The sequence below is a fragment of the Phaseolus vulgaris genome, chromosome 3 (genome assembly GCF_051622355.1).
Source record: "Phaseolus vulgaris cultivar YP4 chromosome 3, ASM5162235v1, whole genome shotgun sequence".
Lineage (NCBI taxonomy): Eukaryota > Viridiplantae > Streptophyta > Magnoliopsida > Fabales > Fabaceae > Phaseolus > Phaseolus vulgaris.
Window position 1 is genome coordinate 47,775,152 of NC_143500.1, and position 13,317 is coordinate 47,788,468.

Here is a 13,317-nt window from a genome sequence, read left to right on the forward strand (position 1 = left end):
TAAAAAAGCAAAGAACAAAATCAAGGTAAAAAAATTAACTATTCCCTTCAAAATGTAAATGAAGGAAAAGAATGAGAAAAGTTTAAATTGTTTGTTTTGTTGTCGGACGAAAAGAGTAAAATAAAAAATTATTATCCTATGATTCTTGCCATTATTATTATAATATCTAATTGTAGTCTACCATTTTTATTTAATAGCTCGATCGCAATAGAGTAAACCCGGATCAGTAAGCAATAAATTCAGATCCTATTATAATAGGTTTTATCTGGTTCCTATATTTTATAGCACTTACTCTTTTCAGGCAAACACTAAGCTGTGAACAATAGCCAAACTCTTTCTATTTTAAGGGAATTTTACAATTTTTAAAACATTATATTAAATTATTATTATTATTTTAAATAATAATATAATTTAAATTTAATGCATTTTAAATTTTTTATTGGGATAAAATATTTCAGTCATTACTAAATACAAACAAATTTAAGTATCAAAAAGGCTGGTTATTAATTATTAACAAAGATATTAATTGTGGTATTCAAAATAGAAAAATACAAACTTTGGAGATTATATCAAATTAATTGAGATTTAAAAGATAATAGACAACTAATTTATAAAATACATACATCTCTAACAAGGATCTCAACTAATACATTTCAACTTGAATGTATTTGTTTGAAATTATCTAAACTTTCAACCAAAACAATTAATATTATAATAGGTATTGGTTGATAATTTTTTCTTTTTCAAATTTATTAAAGTTTTTTGAAATCATATTTGTAAAAAAAATCATGTTATAGTTGATATTGTTTTAAGTTAATGTTAACTGAAATTATTTAAACGGGGCAGTTGACTTTTCTTTATTAATGTAGCCGAACAATTTTCCCATTAACATTGGTAAAAAGTTTTCTTGTTGATATTAAAATTTTCTTTTAGCAAAATATTGACAGAGAATAGTATATATCAATGATAAAAGAAAATCACACTTGTAAAGAAAAAATCTTCCTAATATTGAATGAGAAAATTTTAACTAATATCGAATAAAAAATAATAATAATCTAAAAAGAATAATTTTAAAAATTTAAATGATAAAATTATTCTTATTAACATCAATAATAAAATTTTAGTCGATATTAATCAAAAAAATAGTTATAACAATGTCTCGATTTTAGTTAAACAAACAACGTTCCAACTAAAATCGAGCTAAATAAATAATATAAATAAAAAATATGAATTTGAAAATATGAAATCTTTCAAATTATTAATTTTCTAATTATAATTCAAAATTCTTTAATTATTTTAATTTTTATCAGCATTTAATGATTTTAATAAAATTTTAAATTTGATTTATTTTTAAAATATCTTATCCAAACAATATATTTCATTATAAAATATTTGAAGTACCTTAAAAAAATAACTATTCTCTTAAAATTTCCTATCAAATACAATATTGAAAATTTTGTGGTTTTTTAAAAAGAGAAAAAACAACTAACGAAAGCATATATTAATCATCCTCCTTTTTGCTCATGCTGTCCAAAATGAATTAATTAATACTCGAGAACACACATGAAAAAATAGAAAATTAAATTAAATAAGTAGCAAAGGAGATGCGAATTTAACATGTTATCTCACTAGATTGAGTGGAGTGAATTAAGAAATGAAATGACATAAACATATGTAGTGGGCAGCGCGTGTGCGTGTGTAGGTGTAGAGAAGAGAAAGAGAGAGAGAGAGATTGTGCGTGTGTGTGTGGGGTTTAGGGATGGAATATGGATGGTGATGTATTGATGTAAATAATGTAATTTTGTTCAGTCGTTGGTGTTGGTGGTCTCGTGGGGTTTGAATTGAAACTTTGGGTATCGCCTTCTCTTCTTCTTTCAGTGGGTTCACCTCACTAACCATGGTTTTGGTAAGGTGATGAAGTTGGAAACTTGAAACATTAGAAGCTACAACCTACGCCTTAATATCATTATTTAATTTCTTATAATAATAATAATAATAATAAAACGAGGGCGGAGGAATGGGCAAGTGGGAGATGATGCCGCGGCGGGTGGTTCCCACTACTCTTGTCTTCTTCCTCATCAACTCTCTACCATTCTCTCTTAGTTTCCCTTTACTATTTTAACTCTTCTTTTATATCTTCATAATCATCTACTATACTCTAATTAAAAACACTAATTTTGCTCATATATAAACTTCATTATTAAGAGATGAAGAAATTTTCTGACTTGTAAACCTATGTTCATTATAAAGTTCTTGTTAAAGTAATAACAATGTCGCATTAGAGGTCTAGGTTAATATTAGGCCTGGAATTATAATAAATGTGTGAGGCTGGAGTGCATTGGCTATCACATACCTGGTTTTATTATACTCACAATGAAAGGAGTTATTTTTTTTATACTTTCCTAAACATTTATAGTTAGAGTTGATTCCATTAGTCAGGGAGGCATAACACGTGTTAGGATGAGAACTGAGAACGAATTTAGTTATTATTATGACGTTTCTAATATTATTTGCTACTTTAATTAACCAACGTAAGAGTTTTCTATCGACGATTTAATAAGACAAAAAGAGTTAATTCATTATTAATCAAAGATGCAATTTATATTGTTTGGAAAATTGGTCTGGTTCTCCTCTTTATAAAAGAAATGATTTTTCACAACATATAATAGGATACTGAAAAATATAGGATACTAAAAAATGGTTTTCAAAAATAGCAAATTACTTGGTCGAATTTTAGGATTTTTTTATAAAATTTTTCGATCGGACTTCTCATAATATATTCAATGAATTTGAGGGATTGATCTCTTCAAAATTGATGACTAGAGATCATTCTTTAAAGAGCTTGTGAAGTCAATATCCTCAAAAAATAGATATCACCCTTCAGGTGATATGAGATTTAAAAGATCGATCTCTTCAAATCGATAACTAAATATCACTCTTTGAATGATAGGAACTTGAGAGGCAAATCTCTTCAAGTCTCATGACTAGAGATTACTCTTCCAACGATAAAGAACTTGAAAGATTGATTTTCTCAAAACCAATGATTAAAAATTACTCTTCAAACCATAGTGATTAGTTATGTCTGACCACTGTCATAACAGTACACAAATAAACTAAAAGATTGCTAATTTAGCATCTATTCTGCTTATCCTTGCACACGTTCACTAGTTGTGGATTAAATTTATTAATGTCCTAAAAGCTAAGGCATACTCGCACTTGAAAATGACCAATTAATTAAGGATTGATGAAATAATAAAAAGGTTAAAAAGGTTAGGGTTCTGTAAAGTGGGCATAGTGCACTGCTGATTAAAGAGGTAAAAAAAAAGATGAAAAGTCATTTAAAAATTCTAGATTTTTTTATTACAAGGTATGACTGCTTTTTCAACCCTTGATCCTGTAATTATGGAAGATTAATGTTGTTAATCAATAACAAAATATTATCGTACACCCCCTAAAAAGAATGCATATTTTTTTTATGAATCTCTTTCTTTAGTGAAATAAATAAATAATTGCACTTAGCTTTATTCCTAACTTGTTTAGAAGGACTTAAAGGTTATGATGATGATGATTCTTTCTGCTTTGGTTGCGAGGGTGTGGACAGGTGGGAGGTACCAGATCGCCTCTTCAACACGGGGAAGGTCTGTTGATTTTCCAATCCTAGGTTACTCTTGAACTTGATTTTTGCCTAAATCTTAAGCCAAACCCAGTGATTTTTTTAATCAAACAAATAAATTTATAAATATTGGATATACGAACATATTACTATATCTCTCTAGTGTGTACTAATATACGAAAATAATTAGTCACTTGTTTTGCACTTGGAAGATAAGTGATGGAGTATGAAACATGTGCAATAAATGGGAAGATAAGTGATAGAGCATGGAACATGCTTAATAAATAAATGGGCAAGTGTTTACATCATAATAAGCCAAAATGCTACATTTCTAACAATCACAACTACCGGATCTTAATAATAAGGGAATAGATTATTGAAGAGTATGTGAGTGACAATTGCTGATAAAAAAAATGTGAGTGATAAATGTGTGTGTGAGAATTATGTAGAATTTGTGGAATTAAAAGAATAAAATTATAATAAAAAATGAGAAAGACACGATTTTTTTTTTAATAGAAATTATTTTGTGAAGGGTAATATAATCTTAGGAAAAATTGATTTAATTAACAATTTTTTTTTTAACCTTTGTTAAATTTCAAATGTTTATTTAAAACTTCAACAAAATAACGGAGGATATTTTAACCTTAGTTAAATTTCAAAGGTTTATTTTAAAACCTCAGTAAAACAATTGAAGTTTTTTAACTTTTGTAAAATTTCAAAGGTTTGTTCTAAAAATTTCACCAAAATAATGGAAGTTTGTTTCACACTAGTTAAGTTTTTAAAGGTTTATTCTAAAATTTTAGTAAAATAACAAATTTTTTTTTTAACCTTTACTAAATTTTAAATGTTTATTTTAAAATCTCAGCAAATTAACGAATTTTTTTTTAAGATTTGTTAAATTTCAAAGGTTTATAAAAAAATCTTAGCAAAATAATAGAGGTTTTAAAAATTTCATTAAATTTCAAATATTTATTGTAAAAGGGATGAATGTTCTCTTCAAGATTAGGCATTATCTACATTTCATTCCCAAAATCATTTTTTTTACCATCATCACATGAAGCTCTTAAACTCATTGCATAAAATGATTTTTATAATAATATTTATATATTAGTAATATTAATAATATTAATAATATTTATAATATTAATAATAATAAGTATAATAAAAATTATAAAATGATAAAAGAATGTTAAAGTTTTTTCTTTTTATTCAAGAAATTTGGTTTCGAGTTAATCTATTATTATTGGAGCTTATGTGGATGTATATTTTCACTTTTACAAACCGAAAACAAAACAATGATTTAATTAATTAAATACACAACGGTGCAGGAAAGTAACATATAGTGAAGACCACCACGAAGGTTCTCCAGGCATCAATAGCCACATTCCACCTCTTATTGTTACCAAAAGTCGAATCTGATTAGCAAGTAATTAATTTGCTGTGTTCATTTCGTTGAACCACAACTTGCAAGTGAAACACTAACCAATCAATTTGGAGTGTTCAAATTCGTGACTTTCAATCTTTGGATTTCTTTTTCTTATATTTTATGTAATTAATTAACAATATGATTGAATTAAAGGACAGATAAATTACACACTTTCTTCTAAGATCCTTCTGTGATGGAAGTGGTCACTGAAAAGAAACTGTTGACTTTTTAAAGAAACAACTTGCTTTAAATATCAGTGGAGCACTGACGATGTGATATAGTATTTTACTTCTTTAAATGCAATTTAATAAGCTTTTAAAGTGATATAAAACCACTATGTGGTTGGATCTGACATATACTAATTAGTGTTATTTCTTAAGTGGGTGATTTAAGTAGATAAAGTATGATATATTCACTGTTGGTTATTATATCCTGTCTATTGTGATCATAAAAAGCTTTGGCCTAAAATATAATGGAACATGCATGCATACATGGAAACTTCCAAGAGGACATCTCCCTAGAAGTTATGTAAAATTAAACATTAAATTGTACGAGGATTCTTTATTTGCAATGTTAATTTCTTATCTATTCTATATGTTTTAAAAATAAACACGTTCGCATCCTTCCATTCTTTTTATAATTCAAATTGATAAAGAAATTAACGTGTCATTGAATATTTAACTTGAGATATTGAAGGATTGCTTGAATTAGAGAATCTTGACTAGATAAATGATGAAAACCATTTTTTTTATATGATAATGAATAGGTATATTTTTATAATACGTTCAACGTATTTGATTGAATTTTTTTATGAATAAAAAATAAATAAATTAAGATAACGTAGTACTTTAAGGTTTCTAACTCTTTTACATGTTTTATCATAAAAGTCTATTAAGTAACTAAAATTAAAATACTACAATTATAATACAACAAAAACAAACTTAACTTACTCAACATATTCATTGATATATTTCACAATTTATACTTTTATATTAAACTGGTATGACTTTTTTTTTTAAATGATAAAAAATATTTTAAAAATTAACAATATTAAAAAAATGTGTCTTTAGTTATCGATTTCAGAAATTCTAAACATAAATTATAGTTTCCAATGAATGAAGTGGATTAGGAAGACACCGATGCTATACAGCTATTTTTTTTCTCTTAAAAGAAAATTTTTAGGTCGTCAGAAACTCAAATTGTGTTTTCATTTTTTTTTTTCTATTTTCCTTTTCTTCATTTTTTTTCTATGTTGTGCTTAGTATAGTAGGAAAAAGTTAGAAAGTAGGTAACTGTCTGCATTATTGAGTAAGATAAGAAAGCCAAATTAATTTTGGTGTTCTAAATCAAAGATTATTTTTAGATATTTTAGGTATCTAAAATAATTAATCATGATATTAATTAAATTAAATATTATTTTAATTTTTAAAAAAATAATTTTTATTATTAATAAGTAATTTTTAAATTAGTATATAATATTAAATATTAATTAATTAGATTATAAAATTGGTAGTTAAAATTATGTATTAAATTTCATACATAATGTACGCATGTTTAATGTATAAAATTATGAGTAATTTGATTATTCTTGTTTTGTTTTTACAAAATTTAATAATATATAACTTAAATGTTAGATTAAAAATATATAGTGGAACTTCTTAAAGCGTTAGAAAATATGAAATACGAAATTATATAACTACCATGGCTGTATTAATTACATCGAATATATACTAAAGAAGTAGCTTTATCAATAACTATTCCTAAAAATAACTTTACCAAGAATTATTCTTAAACTAACTTAATTCTTCATCATTATTAAGAATGCAAGATTAATAAATACGCAAATGTCCAAAGGTTATATATGTAGAATAATTTTAAATATTTAATACTTAATTATAAATTAGATTATTAAAATTACTAAAAACTCTTTCTTAACTTAAATGTCCAGTCGTATGTGTCGTGGGACGAATAGTTACATCCTTAAACCTCATCCAAATGCGTTCTTACATAATGGGAAAAAATCCAAACCCAAACACAGTAATTCATTTAAAAGTATATATTTTTGTACGGTAGGTCAACCCGTAGGATTTAATTGTTATGTATTATTATTTTTTTGATAAAAAAATTATGAAAATTATATCAAATTCTATATATATATAAAAAAATTATGTGAAACGTTTTATTCTCTTTATGAATGTATAAGATATCTAAGAACAGTATATTTTTTAAGGTAGCCGTCCAAAGGTACGAGGTTGTTCGGATTACAGTGGAGAAAACCCTAGCCACAAGAGTTCCGTTAATCCGATTTGGACAAGGGTTCTGGATTTGTGGATACAAACGTATAGAAGAGAAACACACGCCCTAGTCATAGGCATTCTGTGGTTGGGGTTAACCAAACAAGAGTTAGAAAATGAAAACAAAAAAGTGAACGACTAATATAAAAATATAAACATGGCTTTATCGTCAAACTGCACTTTAACATGCTGAAATTAGAATTGTGGGTTCTCCTCTCTCCATCAATGTATCTGTCCACGTTCATAACAGCCTGGACAATGCGTACCAACTCACTGTACACCAATTCAATCCAAACTTTTTCTGATTTGATTATTGTTTGACTTTAATTTTTACTTGTCGTGTAAGTTTAAAACTTTCTTTATACTCGTTTTCACTTTTTTAGTTTGCAAGACCCCTTATTTTTATTATTTTTGTCTGTGGATAAAGAGTCTAAATAAACAACTAAAATATTCATAAAACAAAATTCAGCCATCATCGAGTTTAAGACATTAAATACACTTATTATTTATTAAAACTTAAAAGAATACTCATAAATTTGTGAAAAAATAACCAATACAAGAGACATTCCGTATTAATTCTTATGGAAAGGACTAAAACTAACTTCTAACGTGAGTCTTTTTAAAAGAATCACAAACAATTATAATGATTATTAACACAATGTAAATGAAACTTGTTTTTTAGGATGATTTTATGCTGTATAATTATACAGTAATTAGACATTCATAAATTTCGGTTTTGTTAATTATGTTCAAAATTGTTATGTTTCTGGATTTAGTATTAAGATGATTAGGTTTGTATAAGGATGGTAAAATGTTTTCTTTAATTAATTAATTTTTTGCTGATAAAAAAAATAATAACTAAATATCGATAATTAATAAAATTTTATTATGAATAGTTAAGATTAAACATATATAATTATTTAAAAATATTTTTTAATTTACTAAATATTAATTATATATAAATATAAGTTTGACTTAAATTTGCATATAATTGTATTTAATTGAAACAAAATTACGAAGTAGGTCTGAAACTATTATGCATAAAATTTTAAATTTGTCTCTATAAAAGATTAAAGGTGAACTCTTTAATTTTATATAATTGATTATATTATGATTGTAACTAATGTTGAGTGATTAATAAATGAATTATTTAAAACTTAATCCATTTATAAAAGTTGATTATGCTTTAATTTATAAGATTTTCATCAATTACATTTATTGTATATAATTAATTATAATAAAATAATATGCGATTGGACGTAAGATAAACTAAAAATATCTTTATAAACCAAAGAAATATAATCAAACAAAATAAAAAAATAAAAAATTGAAATAATTCAAAAGCATGGGTTAAAATCCGAAATAAAACATCTAGTTGCGACGTGAACTTACTTCTGCAACCACAACGTCACACTCGCTGTAAAGTAATTCTGGAATTATTATCATTATTATAAGTAAAAATATTTTGTTATATGAACCTTAAATTTTGTCCGAAAAACATTCTGAGGACCTGCATCTCTCTGCAAGCCGAGACAGAAAGATTGGTGAGAGACACTCTAGAGAGGCTGAAATTCCGGAATTCAAAGTTTGGTCTTCATGCATACCTAATCTGCCACCACAGAGCCACTTCCTTGGGAATCGACTAACTTACCTCGTATTCTCTGGTGGCGCGTTTCTTTCAAACTCCGATTCTGTGTGAGCTTTTGTTCGTTTCCATCTTAAATGCATAACCAGGGCAAGGAGCTCCCAGGGTTTTGTTTTGCCTTTATCGCAGACTATTGTTTCTTAATTACGTCTCTCAATGCAACTAACAAATGATTTCACGTATGTTAAGGCCTCCATACCAACAGATAGATAGAGTCCTTTTAAGCTTTTTTAATTTAGTACACGACAAAGTGAACTTGTACCATTTTCATCTTATCAACTCTCACTACGTTTTAATCCATTTCTTCAATTACTGCTCTATATACATTATCCAATAATCAACTTTTAAGTTCTTTTCTTACTTAATCAATGATATTGAATTTGACTTCTAACTTTGTTGATGTTCCACAAGCATCATTACTCGGATAGAAAATTAAAAAATATCATACAATCAATTTATTTTTAAATGACATTGACTCTGAAAAAATAGTTTAAATATAATTATTTAAATTTTGTAAATGACTAATTTAATTATAAAAGTTTAGTATTGGAGGAAATTTAGATTCGATAATGCATATATTGTTGTAAAAACAGAGTATGTATTGCAAAATAAAGTGCAGAAACAGAAATAGAGGATGCGCAGAAAAATCCGAACAACAACGACAATACTGCTCCGGAAACATCAAATGTTGTTTCCGCAACGCAAACCATTTTTGCGAAACCTTTTCCGGACGTCTCCAAAATTGAAGTCTTCACCGGTCAAAACTTCCGACGTTGGCAAGAACGCGTGTCCACCCTATTGGACATGTACGGAGTTGCTCATGCACTTACAACTGCCAAACCTGACTCAACCGCGACTGCGAAACAAGTTGACGATTGGATCCATGCGAATAAGGTATGCCGTCACACTTTACTCAGTGTGTTATCTAACGATCTGTTAGATGTTTATGCTTCTTATAAGAATGCGAAAGATATTTGGGATTCTCTTATCCTCAAATATACTGTCGAAGACATCGTCAGACAAAGGTTCGTAATTGCAAAATACTACCGCTGGGAGATGATCGAAGGCAAAGACATCAAAATCCAAATAAACGAATATCACAAGCTGATTGAAGATATCAAAACTAAAAGCATAAAATTGCCAGATGAATTCGTGTCCGAACTCTTGATCGAAAAGCTTCCGCAGGGATTACAAACAACAACTGAAGCACAGACAGAAACATATGTCTCTATCAGATTTGATCACCCACATCATCATTGAAGACACAAACAGGAAGGAGTGCGCTGCTGCAAAGGCCAAAGTTTTGTCTGCCAAAGCAAACGTGATAGAAGACAAACCAGCTCCAAAAAGGTACGAGAAAAAATTTGATCACAAAAAGAAACCTAATAACAAATTCTCTCGTCCCAGTGGAACTAACCCCACTTTCAAGAAAAAAAAGTAATTGCTTTGTCTGTGGAAAGCTAGGCCATCATGCACCTCAGTGCAGACATAGGGCTAAAAACGACTATCTTCCTAAGGCAAATCTAGCCGAAGGGGAAGATACTATTGTGGCAATCGTTTCACAAGTAAACCTTGTGACAAATGTGAGCAAATGGGTGGTAGACTCTGGGGCTACCAGACACATCTGTGCAAACAGAAATGTGTTCACCTTCTACACAAGTGTGGGGGATGGAGAAGAACAAGTATATCTCGGTGACTCCAGGGCAACTCCTGTCCTAGGAAAAGGAAAAGTTCTTCTGAAGCTCACATCTGGTAAAACTCTAGCTTTGAATGATGTGCTACATGTGCCATCAATAAGACTTAATTTGGTCTCTGTGGCATTACTAAGCAAAGTTGGGGTTAAAGTGTCATTTGAATCTGACAAGATTGTTATGACAAAAAACAATGTTTTTGTGGGAAAGGGATATTGTGATCAAGGCCTTTTTGTATTAAACATTTCTGAGATTATGAATGAATCTAAATCTTCTGCTTATATTGTTGACTCGTATGATATATGGCATGCTAGATTAGGACATGTGAATTCTTCGTATGTTATAAAATTGCAACGACTAGGATTAATCAACATGCATGACAAACAAAGTAGTAAATGTGATGTATGCGTAGAATCTAAAATAACGAAGAAAACATGTCACTCTGTAGAACGTCAAACTGAAATTCTTGGTTTAATTCATACCGACCTTGCTGATTTAAAACAAACCATGTCTAGAGGTGGTAAAAATTATTTTGTAACCTTTATAGATGATTTTTCTAGATACACCAAAGTGTATTTAATTAAACATAAGGATGAAGCTTTCAACATGTTTTTAACTTATAAAGCAGAAGTAGAAAATCAACTTAATAAGAAAATTAAGAGAATTAGATCAGATAGAGGTGGTGAATATGTTTTATTTAATGACTATTGTGTAAAAGAAGGTATTATTCATGAAGTAACCCCACCATATTCACCTGAGTCTAATGGAGTAGCTGAAAGGAAAAATAGGACTCTTAAAGAAATGATGAATGCCATGCTTATTAGTTCTAATGCTCCTGATAATTTATGGGGTGAATCTTTGCTTACTGCGTGTTTTTTGCAAAATAGGATACCACATAGGAAAACTGGTAAAACACCTTATGAGTTGTGGAAAGGTTATCAACCTAATCTGAAATACCTAAGAGTGTGGGGGAGTTTAGATAAAGTGATGTTACCTGATCCTAAGAAAAGGAAAATAGGCTCTAAAACATATGATTGTATGTTCTTAGGATATGCAGAACATAGTGCTGTCTATAGGTTTCTAATTCTTAATAGTGATATAATTGAACACAACACTATAGTAGAGACAAAAAACGCCGAGTTCTTTGAACACATCTTTCCGCTAAAGAGTAGTGGTACATCTGAACAACCTATAGATAGTGTTAGTGATACCTTGAGTGAGGATGTTAGAAGAAGTAAAAGACAAAAGGAAACACCTTAGATGAACCCAATTTTTTTTCTTCTTCTTATCTCTATGTTTTATCTTTTGCAATATGTGGGGGATTGTTGTAAAAACAGAGTATGTATTGCAAAATAAAGTGCAGAAACAGAAATAGAGGATGCACAGAAAAACCCTAACTTCTTCATAGTGCCGTTGGAGGAAATCTCGGAAGCATGGGTGAAGTGGAGACAGTTTCCAAGTTGAAAATCAAACGTTGCCCTTTCAACCTTGGATCGTGGCCGCACGAATCAGAAGTTGGGCGCCTTCGCACTGCTGGATTTTTGAACGTTGTAGATCGTTATGAAAGGAGTGGGAGGTTGACTCCTTCCTTCACGCTGGTCTTCCCTCTTCTACGGCGACAACCTTGAACCCACTAGGGTTTGAAGAGGCGGCACCCTTGGGGGTTCTCCGTCTATAAATACCGCTTTCCCCTCTTCAGAAAACACATCTCTCACCCATTCTCTTCATCTCCTTCACCCACCGTGAATCACTTCTTCTTCCTCCCACCTTTTGATTTTTCTCTTTCTTCATTTATTATAATATTTTATTCATTTTTCTGAGATATTGGGTTCATACTCCTTTTAAAGAGTTGCTTGCTAGTTCTGATCCTCGGAAATTACCGGGAAGTTCCTGCTGTATCCTAGGAGACTTGCGGAATACACCGCGCATAAGTCCTTACAGACAGTGATTACTCACGCCTCGGGAAACTATTTTTGTTCGTTTTAAAGCCCTTTTAACTACATATATGTAGGTATGCCATATTAATTTTAACATTATACGTAATTAAATTATAGAATATATTCACTACAGTTAACATATATTTCTAATACAATTTTGAGACAGTAATACCAATATAAATATTTAAAAAAATATTTAACTATTAAGTTAAAAATCATATTAATGATATACTTTATTTTAAGTGTTGTAAAATGATATGTTGGTGATAAAAGTTCATAAGATATCAAAATTATATTATGAGTATATTGGATACAAGTTTCTTGAATAGGGTTGATTACATTTTCATCATCTTCCTTACACTGTGTTTGGTTAGGTAGATGTATTGTTGAAATGAATTTGGAGATTGAGAAAGTGATTCACGTTTGATTGGCCTGATTGTGGTGAAATGCATGGAAAGAAACGAGAGATGAGAGAGAAGAAACGTTCCTCCTAAATTGAGAAGAAAAGCGTGGAAAGTTTGGGATGAATGGTGCATTATAATTTTCTTCCTGCATAGTGATTGTGAATGTACATGATTCGAATTTTTGCTTGCTGAACAGTGAAGAATGCATGATGAATGAGTGCAAATTTGGTTCTTAATTGAAATGTGATAATTGGTTACAACTGGAATAATCGATTATGCTTTGCAATAATAAATAAAAATGCATGGA